This window comes from Diabrotica virgifera, chromosome 2 (genome assembly GCF_917563875.1).
Source record: "Diabrotica virgifera virgifera chromosome 2, PGI_DIABVI_V3a".
In the NCBI taxonomy this organism is placed as follows: Eukaryota; Metazoa; Arthropoda; class Insecta; order Coleoptera; family Chrysomelidae; genus Diabrotica; species Diabrotica virgifera.
In genome coordinates, this window is record NC_065444.1 from 277,437,682 (window position 1) to 277,453,518 (window position 15,837).

Sequence of the window (15,837 nt, forward strand, 5' to 3'; positions counted from 1 at the left end):
TATCCGTAATGAAAAACTGGAACGAACATGTAAACCGAATGGAACCATATAGATTAGCGAATATCTGTAAAAACAACAAGCCGTATAGCAGCAGACCCGTTGTAAGGCCGCTGAAAAGGTGGAAAGACAATGTCCAGTCAACAACAACTGAAACAGAATAAGAGGTACACAAACAGGAGTAATCCTAGTCGCACGCAGAAGAAGAAGAAGAAGAATAAGAAGAAGATTTATCCATATAATAGCAGTTATATATTGCATTGTTAGCAAGTTCTGAGCTATTCTTAAAATTTCAGGTGCCTAGGTAGCCTAGAACTCTGTTTAAAATGGATTAAAAAATTTTCGGAGACAGTGACAAAGACCAAGCCAAGTATATAAAAACGTTTTAAAAAGTGATTGCATGTTTTTCCAGTGTGTGTTACCTTTTGGTATCGAATACCAAGATCCTTCTTTCTAATTACACCACGGGCCTTCCAGGATCGGTACTTGTAATGTAAAATCTATATATCAAGCAAGCAAGATCCACAATCTCTCTCTCTCCTGTCGTTTCCCCATTACTGAGGATCGTGATTTCTTCCAATATTCCTAACAATGTTTCTCCATTGGTCTCTATCTTCAGCTGCTCTAAGAGCTGCGCAGAATGAGTTTCCAGCTGAATGCTTTATTTGGTCAGACCATCTAGTTGGTGATCGTCCTCTTGATCTTCTCCCCGGAACGTTTCCAGAAACAATTAATCTCTCCAAACTGTCGTCACCTCTGCGAACTACGTGACCAAAGAATTGCAGAATTCGTTGCAGACATATTGTGGACAGCCTTTTTTTAATATTCAGTTGGTTTAGAATGGAAACGTTTGTCCTATGAGCTGTCCAAGGTATGCGCAGCATTCTTCTCCAGCACCACATCTCAAAGGCATCAATTTTTTGGCGCTCGCATGCGCGAAGAGTCCAAGTCTCTGCTCCGTATAGAAATATTGAGAATACAAGGGCATTCACCAGTCTCATCTTGATATTTTGAGAGATAGATCTGTCTTTCCAAACTTTAGTTAGGCGACTCATCGCATTTTTTGCCATACCAATACGTCTCCGAACTTCTGCTTCACAGTTACCATCGTTAGTTATACTAGACCCGAGATAGACAAAGGTGTTTACTATCTGGTATTCCTGTAATATGTTAGTCAGTTGAATAGTGTCAAATCTGTCGACCACCATTATTTTTGTCTTAGCTTTATTGATTTTCAGACCAACTCTATTGCTTTCGTACTCAACTCTTCGCAGAAGATCAAACATTTCTTGCTCATTTGCTGCTATAAGTGTAGTGTCATCAGCAAATCTTAAATTGGAGATTTTCTTACCAGCTACTGTTACTCCACCGGCCCATCCTTCTAAAACCATCCTCATGACATGTTCACCATAAATGTTAAATAAGTCAGGTGACAACACGCATCCTTGTCTAACACCTCTCTCGGTCTTGAATTGGTTTGAGAACTTCTGATCTAGTCGTACTGTCGCTATATTAGACTGGTATAGATTTTTAATAAGTGTCACCAGGTGCATTGGTGCGCCCATTTCTATTAAAATTGACCACAGATTTATCCAGCTTACACAATCAAATGCCTTTTGGTAGTCAACGAAGCATATAATCATAGGTACTTGAAATTCTCTAGACTTTTCAATGAGTTGTCTCAGGTTCAGGATTTGTTCCCTTGTACCTTTACCCTTTACAAACCCCGCTTGTTCCTGAGGTATTTGGTAATGTAGATAGGTTTTTAATCTGTTTTTGATGATATGCAACAAGATTTTACTAGCATGTGTTATTAGTGACAATGTGCGGTAGTTTTCACATCTGGTAGTAGTTCCTTTTTTGTGTAGTGGGATATAAATTGAGGTACACCAATCAGATGGCCATTTTCCTGAATTCCAAACAGCGACACAGATAGAATGGATGATATGTAATCCTTTGTCACCTAGTGACTGTAGTATTTCACATGGTATTGAATCAATGCCTGGGGATTTATTTCCCTTTAGTGATTTAATTGCATCTTTGACTTCAGCGAGTAAGACAGTAGGTTCTCTAGGGTAGTCAGAAGGCCACTGATTTTCTGCTGATACCTCGTTATTTTTATATAGCTCGCCACAGTAGTTTCGCCATGTTTCCAATATTTCATCAGTATCGGTCTTTAAATTACCTTCCTTATCTATTACAGACCACGTTTGAGGTTTAAACTCTCTGGTAAGGAGTTTGATCTTCTGGAATAAGTCACTCGGTTCATTTCGACAGCCATGTTCCTCTATCTCTCTGCATATTTGAGAGATGTAATCAGCTTTATCTATCTAAGATCCACAATGTACTATACAAAAAAAAAACAGGAATTAACAACTAAGGTCTGAACATAATTAGAAATCTTCACTGGAATCAGACGGCAAACCTCAGAGTTGAAGGTCAACACACCGAATATGTGAAAATCATGCATGGAGTGAGGCAAGGCTGTATTGTGTCTCCTTTAATATTCAATTTCTAGTCATTATCATCATCACATAGCCAAATTTGTCCACTGTCGGACATAGGCCTCCTCAAAATGTCTCCTCCCTCTCTGTCCTGCGTAGCTGCAATCCAGTTTGTCGCCAATCTTTTAATGTCGTCTGTTCCTGTGGTAGGTGGTCTTCCACGACTTCGCTTGTCTGCCCTTGGCCGCCACTCTAAGATCTTCTTTGTCCATCTGTTGTCTCTCTGTCTTGCTACGTGTCCTGACCATTTCCTCTTCAACTTCGTAAAGCGTTTTATGATGTCTTCCACTCCAGTTCTTCGCTGTAACTCATCATTTCGTATTCTGTCTCTCGAAGTTAGGCCAAGCATGGATCTCTCCAGTTTTCGTTGTGCGACTTGCAATTTTCGTATTGATCTCTAGTAAGAAACAATATTTATCGAAGCTTTACACAAAACTGAAAAATGTATTCAACTAAACAGGTACTTACTGACTAAACAACATCAGGTGTGCAGATAACACGATAGTATTTGCCGACAACCTAGAACACCTAAAAGTCCCTATGAACAAAATCACATGTTAAAGTCAACAATATGAACTTAATATAAACGTAAAGAAGACAAAGCTCATGATATTTAGCAAAAAAAATTACAGAAGGTTAACTCTACCACAACCAAACACCAGTATAAAAATTGACGCACTACAACTAACTCGGCACCATAATAAATGAAGAATGTGTAACATTGAAACACGCCAACGAATGGAAGCCAATTTTATGATACACGGCAAATTAGATATACTTAGATTTGACAAAATTCGTGCTACATAATTTTTTAGTACCTTGACTGCTACTGTCTCAGAGATTTTAGGGAGTGGATTCTTTAATAGATGTTATGATATATACTCTTATTAGCTTAGAAAAATTAAAAAGATAGAAAAATCGAAATAAGGATGTGAAATAAAAAGATAAAAAAATACAAAAATAAAATTTTGGGCGCCATTGGTTACCTAAGGGAAACCAAACTTTATACAAAAAAATTAGAAATAAAACAAAGAAAGATAAATCAAAATAAAACAAAGAAACAGTCAAATAAAATGATATACATTATATACGAAATATTATACAGGGTGTCCCGAAAAGATTGGTCGTAAATTTTACCACAGATTCTGGGGTCAAAAATAGGTTGATTGAACCTCACTTACCTATATACGATAGTGCACACAAAAAAAGTTACAGCCCTTTGAAGTTACAAAATGAAAATTGATTTTTTTTCATATATCGAAAACTCTTAGAGATTTTTTATTGAAAATGGACATGTGGTATTCTTATGGCAGCAAAATCTTAAATAAAAATTAAAGTGAAATTTGTGCACATTATAAAAATTTTATGGGGGTTTTGTTCCCTTAAACCCCCCAAAACTTTTGTGTACGTTCCAATTAAATTATTATTGTGGCACCATTAGTGAAACACAATGTTTTTAAAACTTTTTTGCCTCCTAGTACTTTTTCGATAAGCCACTGTTTATCGAGATATTTTGAATATTTGTCGAATCCACCACATATTTTTGTACATGGTTGTACGATTCTAGAGACCTGTTAATAATCTGAAAATTTATTTAAATTTACATTTTTAGGTATATTTTGAAAAAGAAGCCACATCTCGATAAAAGGTGACTTATCAAAAAAAGACTAAGAGGCAAAAAAGTTTTAAAAACACTGTGTTTAACTAATGGTACAAAAATAATAGTTTAATTGGAACGTACATAATCATTTGGGGGGTTTAAAGGAACAAAACCCTCATAAAATTTTTATGTAAATATATTAAAAAATATGCCGCATCTCGATAAAAACTGGCTTATCGAAAAAATACTAAGAGACAAAAACGTTTTAAAAACGTTGTGATTAACTAATGGTACCACAATAGTGAATTAATTGGAACGTACACAAAAGTTTGGGGGGGTTTAAGGGAACAAAACCCCCATAAAAATTTTATGGGGTGGACAAATTTGACTATAATTTTGTTTTAAGATGTTCCTGCCATTAGAATGATACATGTCTATTTTCAATAAAAAATCTCTAATAGTTTTCGATATATTGAAAAGAATCGATTTTCATTTTGTAACTTCAAAGGGCTGTAACTTTTTTTGTGAGCACATTTGTACTAAGGTAAGTTAGGTTCAATCGAACTATTTTTGACCCCAGAATATGTGGTATAATTTATGACTAATCTTTTCGGGACACCCTGTAATGTAACTCACCTCCTTTACTTTATACTCAAAATTATATGCTCAGTCAATTTTTTATTGTTCTTGCGATTCAAGAGAGAAGGAAAGAAATAATAAATTTATATGTTGAAAATCAAACATTATTTATTAAAAAACAAAAAAATTAATCTCTGATCTCTCTGTGTTACAATTAGAGATCTAGATTATCTAATAAACAAAGATGAAACGAAAAAGTTTTACAAGCATAAAAATTATACCTTTACAATGAATGTCCTGTTTTCTTCTGTTGGTTGGTTGGTAAGTCCAAAACGCTATTTCACTACGCGAGAAAACACTTCACTGTTAATAGCTACAGCAAACAGTACATAAGGTTATCCATTATTTATAAAAAAAATTATAGAAAAATTCAGCATTCAACTCGAACAAAATGATTTAAAGTTCAATAACTGGAACAAAATTTACTTTTACTCGAACAAAATTATCAAAAGTTCAATACAACTGGACCAAAATTTACTAGCCAGCTTAGTATTCAACTAGGGGGTTGAAACTAGTAACTAAAAAAGAAAACTATACATCATTCCTGCTTCTGACTGCACGAAAAAACAAAATACCAAAAATGGTATCTACAAATTAACGACAATTCGCCTGATAGCAACCAAAATTGTCGGAGTCCCATTTTTCCACCACATTGCATCGCCGCGCTGAATTGTCAGCCGGTCAGGAATCTGGTATTTAACTACATTATCACATTTTAAGACTCTGGGAACACCAAACAAAAGAAATACATTTTCTTTTAAAATTTTACTTATAGAAGTGGCAGTTGCCTTTCTCAGAGGGAATAAAAGAGGAAATTTACTGAACTTATCAGTAACTACCAAAATCCAAGTATTACCAGCTGAACTTCTGGGCAATGGTCCAAATAAGTCCATACTGATGATCTCCCAAGGTTTTGTGGGTTCGACAGCCTGTCCCATATGTCCTGCAGGACTTTTCTGTTCAGGCTTCGTCCTTAAACAAACCTCACATTTCCTTATATATTTCTTAATGTCCATTTTCATAAAAGGCCAATAGAAAAGGCGAGATACACGATGAAATGTTTTGTAGATACCTAAATGACCTGAAACACAAGAATCATGACACCTCTGAAGTATCTTATCTCGAAAATCTTTTGGAACTACAAGTTTCCAATATTCACAATCATCTCTTAAACTCGGAAAATCTTGATCAATATATTTATACAACTTATTATTTGCTAGTCTCCATCTGACAAATTTTAAAGGATTTTTATTTACATTATTACACATTTTCTTATACCATTTATCACTGGTAGAAGAAAAATCATATTCGTCACATTCGGGGTTTATTGCTTGAACATTACTTATTTCTACAGAATTTATCATATGTACACTATCAACAGGTAGTTCTAAAGCTCGCGAAAGGGTGTCAGGAACTATGTGATCCTTACCTTTGCGATGCAGTACTTCATAGTCAAACTGTTGCAGACGTAAGGCCCATCTACCAAGTCGTCCTTGAGGGTCCTTCAAATTGTCCAACCATAACAACGAGTAGCAATCAGTGATTACGTAGAACTTATAACCATCTAGATAAGCTCGTAAAGTTTCACACGCCCACAAAACACAGAGGCATTCACGCTCAACACTGCTATAGTTTCTCTCGGCTCTATTTAGAGTTCTAGACAAATAACAAATTACATGTTCAGTTTCATCATACTTTTGAGTAAGGACAGCTCCAAGACCATACGCTGACGCATCAGTTTGTACGTAAAAAGGTTTGTCAAAATTAGGACTAGACAAAATAGGTGCTGAGACAAGAGCGTCTTTAATACTCTGAAAAGCTTCCTCACAAGCTTTGTCCCAAACGAACTTCTTGTTCTTTTGTAATAGTCTACACAAAGGTGAAATAAGATCTGAATAACTATTTACAAACTTACGATACCATCCTATAACTCCAAGGACTCTTCTGACTTCAGTGACATTGGTGGGTCGTGGAAGATTCACAATGGCCTCTACTTTTGCCGGATCTACAGACAGACCACTAGAGTTAACAACATAACCCAAGTATTTAAGTTCTGACACACAGAAAGAACATTTTTCTTTATTAAGGGTCAAATTGGCTTTTTTCAATCTGGCAAAGATTTCTGTCAAGACTTCGACATGTTTATCGTAAGTTGACGTAGCCAGACATATATCATCTAAGTACACAAAAACATACTCAGAGAGTTCAGGACCTAATAGATTATCTACTAATCTTTGAAACGTAGCTGGAGCGTTGTGCAATCCGAAAGGCATACGACAATACTGGAAAAGTCCACGCCCTGGCACAGTAAACGCTGTGTACTGCTTGCTCTCTTCAGTTAGACCCACCTGCCAATAGGCACTCTTAATGTCCATTGTTGACAAATATCTAGCTCCACCTAACTTACTTAAAATGCTATTTATATAGGGTAAAGGATAAGCATCACGCTCAGTAACACGATTTACTTTCCTAAAATCAACGCAAAAACGCCATTCCCCATTCTTTTTAGGTACCAGCAACACTGGTGAAGACCATCCGCTGTGTGACTGTTCGACAACACCAAGCTTCAGCATTTTGTCCAGCTCCTTGTTGATCATATCCTGCTTAATTGGTGATACCGGATAAAACCTCTGCTTGATTGGTTCTTGTTGACTAACTACAATTTTGTGTTGAACTACATTAGTACAAGTTAATTTGTCTGGGTCGATACTAGAAAAATAAGAATCAACGAGTTCGTTAAGCTGTTTACGTTGCTCTGGTAGAAGTTCAGATTCCGATTGTATCGAATTAACCACTGGAACACTCATAACTTCCGAAGAGAAAAACCACTCTACTTTTCGTAAATCTGGTACAATACCCATTCGCACCCAGAAATCTACACCTAGTACTAAAGAGTGTCTACACTGTGGCCAAACGAAAACATCAATTACCTTAACAACATCACGAAGTTTTATAGGCACCGAAGCTACACCTAATAAAGGACTCTGACTACCATCCGCAACTCTGCAAGACCCATCTGGAACAGTTTTTAAATGTACACCTAAAATACGTAAAATCTCCCATGTAGGCATATTTACAAAAACTTTATTGGCTCCACAATCCAATAAACCGAATACTGTCTTACCTAAGATATCAACTTCTACATAAGGACATTCACTGTCATTACTCTGTGCTAAAATATAATCTAAAACTAACTTAAATGAATAAAAATTATCACTACCTTCTTCCTTTTCGACCTTTAACTGTCTATTCCGATTCGAGATAAAATTATTGCTACGATTCTGTGAATTACATTGAGGACAATTATTTTTAGTAAAACCTTCTTTGTTACAACCAAAGCATCTAAACACACGTTTTGGCCTCTTACAGTCCTTAACCACGTGACTATACTCATTACAGCGCCAGCATTTAGGTACAAACGTCTCTACTTCTTGTACAACGTGATGAGAAGAATTCGCTCTACTACTAAAAGAAGGCTTAAACGACTCAATATTAATTCGAGTTTTCTCAATTTTTCGACACAAGTCAATTAAATCAAAAGGAGTCTTTACTTCGACTAAAGTTAATCTTTCCTGATAAAAAGGTAAAATGTTTTTAAGTAACACCTGCATTTTTAAACTGCCCGGAACTGGTGTTGGCATTTGTTCGAACTTACTGGTCATCTTGGCAACAAACATACCAATGGATTCGTTAGATTCCTGAGTAGTATGAAGAATATCCTGCCAGATCTCATCTGCAGAAAGGGTAAATTCTTCCTTCATTAAGCTCACTAAACTATCCCAGTTGCTAGCATATTTCCTATACAATTTATAAAAACCTAAAGCGTTACCAGTAAATAAATCTCTAGCACAAGAAAATAACTGAATTTTATTTACATTACGTGACCTACAATACTCCTCAACTTCTTCAAGAAATACAGAAAAATTTTGCGGTTTACCAGAATACTTAATTCCCCACTTATATACAGGTTCTGAAGGAAAATTATTAGATGACAAGGAAACAATGGGATTAACTGTTGAATTCGAAGTTTGATTTGTTTGGTTACTCACATTCGGTGCAGAAATATTTCGAGTAGGGGTAGAATTACCATTAGGATCATTTAAATTAAGACCTGATAAATCAATATGATGATAAAAATTAGGATCAGTAGGCATCTCTACAGAAACAACATTACTAGTTTTCAAAACATTAGACTTAGTAGTATATTCACCTATCAAATCCATCAATTTCTTTAACAATGCAGAACGCTTTGACATTTCATCAGTGCCTGTACTGTGAATACGGTTCAATCTACCAGAAAGATGTGCAAACTTAGTCTCAATTCTTCTTACTTGGTTTGCAGTACCTGTAAAAACATTAACAACATCCTGAATCTCTTTTAATTTATTTTCACAATTTGTCAACTCAGCAGGAATATCAGGGGGTAAATCAAAGTTAGGGATTTTGCCAGATTTTTCTAAAACTAGGCAACTACGCAAAGTACTCTTTAACTCTTCTACCTTACAATTAGTCAAAACAATACCTCTCATTTGCAACTCAACTTCAAGTTCGTCTTTGACCAAACGGTCAACATCAAGTTTAAACGACATTTTCTTTTAGAGAAATTAAAATACACAAAAAAATAAGACAAGAAAACCTCTACCTCACTTTAAATAAAAGTACATTTAACTTTTGATTATTAATTTTCAACTTCTGTAACTCTACGTAACCTATGTCTTACTTGAACTATCTAAAAAAAAATAAAAATCTCGGGTGGTTGAAAAGCCCCTTAAGTTGGCCGCCAAAAATGTACCACAGCTATTTCTCAGTCGGAATTATTTTTATATTATTAGTTGGTTTGATTTAGATGAGCATGAGACATGACAGTTCAAATAAAACACTAGATAACTATAGAGAATATAATGTCAACAAAATTTTAAGTCCCTTTTTACATACAAATATTAATTTTGATTTCAATAGTTTATAAGAACAAAAGTAAGTAATTAATTAAAAAAAAAAATAAACCAGAACCAGCTGTTTCCTTCACATAAATATAAAAATCATTGTATTTTAGTCCCCTTTTTAGACCCCTTAACCCAATCTAAATTGTACCTTGTTCTTTCTTGTTTTCTCCCATAAAATAAAATAAAATCTATTACCGTCCTTATTTCCTTCAATAAAAAAAATCATTTGCCTGGATAAACACACTGCAATCTTCCTTAAATTTTGTCAAAATGTCACGTCAAATATCGAACTTCTAAATAAATCTGCCAAATTTATTATTTCCAATATACTGAATAAATGTAAATCTGGTAAATAAATGTACTTCTATTACTTCTTTAAACAGGATCGATAAATACATACAATTTTGTACTACCGGAACACCCTAGCAAAAGAAAAAGAAAATAAAAATAACTGAACTAACTTCTTAAAACTGAGAACCAATAAACTGAACAAAAATGACTTCAGCTTACCTTTAACATACAAAAGGGTCTATTACACGACTCTCAGCCTGGCCATCAATAAACATCGAATTAATCTCTAGAGGATTTTCCAAGACAAATCTTTACGTGCCCCAAATTTCCAGCACACCAACGGATACCTCAATAAGAGAATTCCCAGTACATCCCACCAAAGGATTGAAAAAGTACCATTTCAATTAAAAAAACTGGGAATCCAAATCGCCGACCAGGCTTCAAGTGCTTTCTCAAAAATGTTTATTGAAAAAGAATGAACGTTGTTGATTTTCTAACAAGGCGTTCAAAACAAAAACTCTACAACAAAAATCTTCTCTCACTGACTCACACAAAAAGCATATACATCCAAACATACAAATTATACATCCTCCAAGGACAAAATAATCGGTTATAAACAACCAAAACTCAACAAACGTTACTACTAAATTTTCAACCGTAATATTAATATAATATAATAATCTGGTATTTAACTACATTTTGAAACACTGACTCGGAACTGTACTTGGTGACGGGTTCAACACAACTTAACTTGATGATGGCCTTGGTGGAACTGACTTCTCTCAGCTCTACCTTGATCCTTCTAAACTTGGGTTCCTTCTCCAAAAAAAAGAAGTTACCTCCTACTTTGACCAATAGTGACCATACCAAACATTTCTCTACCAATCAGGTGGCTAGGAAACTTACTCAGGACATCCTACAAAATGAATCAATTTTTCTTTCGACCAATTACGAGCTCGCTATCTTTGCAATAACAAGATTCCTAAGTTCTCACGAAATGCGATGACTCACACTATACAGTTAGTTTTGAGAACCAATATTACTAAAGACACCGGCTTATCCAGGTTGAGCTTTCCGGTTGTGATACAAACATTCAATAGATTTGTGTCTGAGATCGCCATAAACCTTAAGACTCTAGTCTACAACTGCCATAAAAACCTTTTATCTTGCAAACTACAACACTGCAGGGGTTTATTGAAAAATATTCCGTTTACAATTTTGTAGGATATAAACAATTTGGGGTACTTTCGTACACCAAATTTCAGAGAATTGTACGAACAACGAAACAAACATCCAAACCCGTGAGAAGTGAATAACGCCATACTCTGCACAAAGACAGCACCGTTTTTCTCAGTATTGTAAACAACTATTCAATATACAGGGCGTAGCGAAAGTATTACAAATGTAAACTAGATCGAAAACTCGAATAACTTTGGTATTCAGGATGAAGCAAAAAAATAATACTAGGGGCGTACTTAGTTATATTTAGACAGTAAATTTGAGACTGTTTCAACATGACTCTGTTTTTTCAATGTGCGTCTAGTAAGTTGTCGTTCCATCGTTTTCGTGGTCTTCCCACTGATCGTCTTCCTATTGGGGAACCGTCTCTCGCTGCCCTGACTATCCTATTTGTTGTCATTCGGCTTATGTGGTCATTCCATTCTATTCTTCTGTTTCTTACCCAGTTATTAATGTTATACACCTTGCATATGTTATTAAAATTAAGAGAAAATAATAATAAAAATACTTATTCAAAATGTTTTAGTAACCCGACTGACCGTTACAAATTGACCAACAACCAAGAGATAAGAGCACGCATCGGAAACGCTAGTTACGCTACGGGGCTAGAAACGCTCCCATCCTCTTTCAGCCGGATGGGAGCCTTCTTCAAGGGCCACAACCTCTCTCTTGTCAAAAAAGTAAGAATGCTGCGATGCTACGTCTTCGCTCTCCTATTTTATGGTATTAAATCGTGGACCTTGAACGAAGATATGTGCCGAAAATTGGAAGCATGTGAGATGTGGCTATATTGGAGAATACTTAAAATCCCGTGGACTGACCGGGACACAAATGAGGAGGTCCTTAGAAGAATGCGGAAGAACCGAGAGGTACTAACCACCATCAAATCTCGAAATTTACAACACATCGAACACATTATGCGAAATAAATCCAGATATGTCCTCCTACAAGCCATCCTGCAAGGAAAAATATTTGGAAAGCGAGGTCCAGGAAGAAGAAAAACATCCTGGTTATAGAACCTCAAAAGCAACAATACAATGTCGTGGCAATAATAGCTGATAGTAGCTTTTGTCATGCTATAACCAGTCAAGCTATAACCAAACTATAAATGTTTTATTTCTATATCAAACAGGGAACTTGCATAAAATTTTAAATTCGAAAAAAATGTTATAAATCACAACAGAACATAATTTAGAACCTGTATCAAAGATAAAAAAGTTTTGTTTGTTTTTCGTTTGGCCCCTAAAGACGACTAAAAATTCAACTTATACCAGCCACCCCAAAACGCGTCGTGACGTCACAGGGTTGTACGTTTACATTCTACACCAATTGTATATATAATTTTAAATTAGACATTATAAACGTCAGTAAAAAATACAGTTATGTGACGTTAAAAGTGTTTTTGATCGTTTGAACTATTTATAGAAAATTTGCACTTTTACAAAATGGTTTTATTTTTAATAGTAAACCTTCTTTACTTTTCTTCAAAAACTGTATCAAACTCCAATCTCAACAAACTGGTATATATTATTACAACGACATACGATAAAATGTCATTAGAATATAAATACTTTTCCTTTATTCTACGACGACGACGAATAATCCATTAGTAGGCGTAATGAAGATAAAACTGAAAAAGATCCAAAAACAAACAAATATACAACGATTTGATGTCTCAAATATAAAAGAAGAACCTGTACGTCAGAGGCTAAAAGCAGAAATAAATGATAACTTAAAGAAAATCAAACAAGAAGTGATAAAGACAACAGATGTAAATGACAAATGGAACGTAATACAAGAAACGTTAGTAGAGGCAGGAAAGAAGATATTATCCACAAAAATAATAAAAAAACAGAGATGGATGACTTCAGAAATCCTAGAGCTAATGGAGGAAAGAAGGAAACATAAAGGCAGGAGTAAGGCAAAATACAAGGAAATCCAGAGATTAATAAGAAAGAAAATAAAAGAGGCCAAATCCACCTGGCTGGCAAATCAATGTAGTGAAATAGAAGAATATTCTAAAAAGTATGATAGCTTTAACATGCACAAGAAAATTAAGGAAATCACAAATACACAGCGAAAAAAGAGAGATGGCCTTCTTAAAGATATAAATGGAAAAATTATTATAGAAGTCAAAGAGAAATTAAAAAAGTGGAAGACATACATAACAGATCTGTTTGAGGATAATAGACAAGAACCGGAAGAAATCGACAGCGAAACGGGACCAGAGATTATAATGGAGGAAATCGAACAAGCAATACGAAACGCAAAAAACGGAAAAACTGTAGGTCCAGACGAAATACCTGCGGAATTACTGAAATGTCTAGACGATGAAACTCTACCGGTACTACTGGATCTGTTTAATGAAGTATATAAAACCGGAAAAATCCCTCAGAAATGGTTGGTGTCCACCTTTGTAACAATACCAAAAACAATATACGCCAAAGATTGTTCGGACTACAGGACAATATCACTAATAAGCCATACCCTCAAAATATTTCTAAAGGTGATTCATGGAAGATTATACAGAAAGCTAGAATATGATATGGATGATACCCAATTTGGGTTCCGCAAAGGACTTGGAACAAGAGAGGCATTGTTTGCGTTTAATGTCCTCTCTCAAAGATGCTTAGATATGAACCTGGATATTTACTCCTGTTTCATCGACTTCGAAAAAGCGTTCGACAGGGTCCGACATGAAAAACTAATAGAATTATTGAAAAACAGAGATATAGACAGACGAGATTTACGAATTATCATCAATCTGTATTGGAATCAAAAGGCCAATATAAAGATAGAAGAACAGGAGTTCGAGAATATTGATATAAAGAGAGGAGTAAGACAGGGTTGTGTTCTGTCGCCGCTACTGTTTAACCTGTACAGTGAAGCCATATTTCAGGAAGCGATAGCGGAGCTAAGTGATGGAATCTCTATAAACGGAACAATAGTAAATAACATAAGATTCGCTGATGACACCGTTATAATGGCAGACACCCTGGAATCACTACAAGAATTGCTAAATAGAATTAACGATTATTGCATTCGATACGGACTAAAAATAAACAAGAAAAAAACTAAATTTATGATTGTCTCAAAAACAGAACATGGAAATGAAAGGTTAATGATAGAGCAAACCCAAATAGAAAAAATTAAGACATACAAATATCTGGGAACCTGGGTTGATGACAAAAATGACCAAAGCAAAGAAATTAAAGTCCGAATTGAAACTGCAAGGCAAGCATTTATAAAAATGAAGACACTGCTTACAAACAAAGACCTTCAGTTGCCTCTCAGATTGAGGGCTCTAAGATGCTACATATTTTCTATATTGCTATACGGAATGGAAGCTTGGACATTGAAGAGACAACACATAAGAAGAATAGAAGCGTTCGAAATGTGGTGTTACAGAAGAATATTGAAAATTCAGTGGGTTCAAAGGATTACCAATGTTGAAGTGCTACGACGTTTAAATAAGGAGTTAGAAATTATGAAAAGTATAAAAACTAGAAAACTGGAATATTTGGGTCACATTACCAGAGGAGAAAAATATGAGTTGCTGAGAATTATTATGCAAGGAAGGATCCAAGGAAGAAGAGGCATAGGAAGAAGACGCATCTCCTGGCTGAGGAACCTTAGAGAATGGTTTAACTGTAGTTCATTACAACTATTCAGAGCAGCAGCCAACAAAGTGACCATAGCCATTATGATATCCAACCTCCGATAGGAGAGGGAACTTTAAGAAGAAGAACGACGACGAGCTGGCCAAATACCCAAGTAGGTGGAGGCCAATAAACTAAAGAAGGAGAAGAAGAATAGACCTAAATATAACGCTGTGCTTTTAATGAGTTTAACAACATTTTAAAACAGTATGAAAAAGTTAAGAGACTATAAATTAATATATATTTGTTTAGTTATAAGTAAAATAGTATTACCGTCCAAAATTAAAATAAAAGGAAGACCTAAAGCTTTCACAATAATAATTAACTTATGCTGAAGCTATTTCCTTGTGGCATTTTTGTAATCAACTATTCTAAATAGGAACTAAGCCACAATTTAACTAGAAAATGATTTTATTAACGTTTCGACGTCCAAATCGGACGTCGTTGTCAAAATACAAAATATTATTAAATTAAACAAAAATGTTGTTAATGTTCTTAGTAAAAAATTTTTCTAATAATTTATTTAATCTGACTAATTTTTGTATTTTGACAATGACATTTTTTTAGTTAAATTGTGGCTTATTTCCCATTTAGAATAGTTGATTATAATAATTAACTTACGTATAAAAATTATTTTAACAATATTTTGTACGTGTTATGTCAACTAAATACATATATTTATTTTGCTAACCTAAATATATACTTTTATATATACATTGATTTATTACAATTAAGTTTGACATCTGAATAGTTCTGCTTTCCTTCCTTTAACAAATATTTTTCTATCAAACAAACACTAAACAAATCAGCTTGTACCAAAATATACAGTCACTACGCACGCTAAATAATGACGTCACTGGCTTGATGAAGTTTAATTCGCGTGTATTGTACCCTTGGAGATCCGTGGAAAAAATTTACACCCAAAATAACAAAATTTAGTTTGACAACACTGTGTAAATGTTGAT

At 34.8% G+C, this 15,837-nt stretch overlaps 1 protein-coding gene and 1 long non-coding RNA gene across 16 annotated transcripts in view; one reads left to right on the plus strand and one right to left on the minus strand.

Annotated features, from left to right (window-relative positions):
- The window catches only part of LOC114338023 (disks large 1 tumor suppressor protein), a 1,799,868-nt gene that overhangs the window by 1,072,169 nt on the left and 711,862 nt on the right, over positions 1–15,837 (plus strand). The gene's annotated exons all lie outside the window — the stretch shown is intronic.
- Positions 9,625–10,428, minus strand: LOC126880645 (uncharacterized). The gene is made up of 2 exons (XR_007696665.1): positions 10,194–10,428; positions 9,625–10,105 (listed from the first exon to the last, which is right to left on the minus strand). It is a non-coding gene; the product is annotated as an uncharacterized LOC126880645 (long non-coding RNA).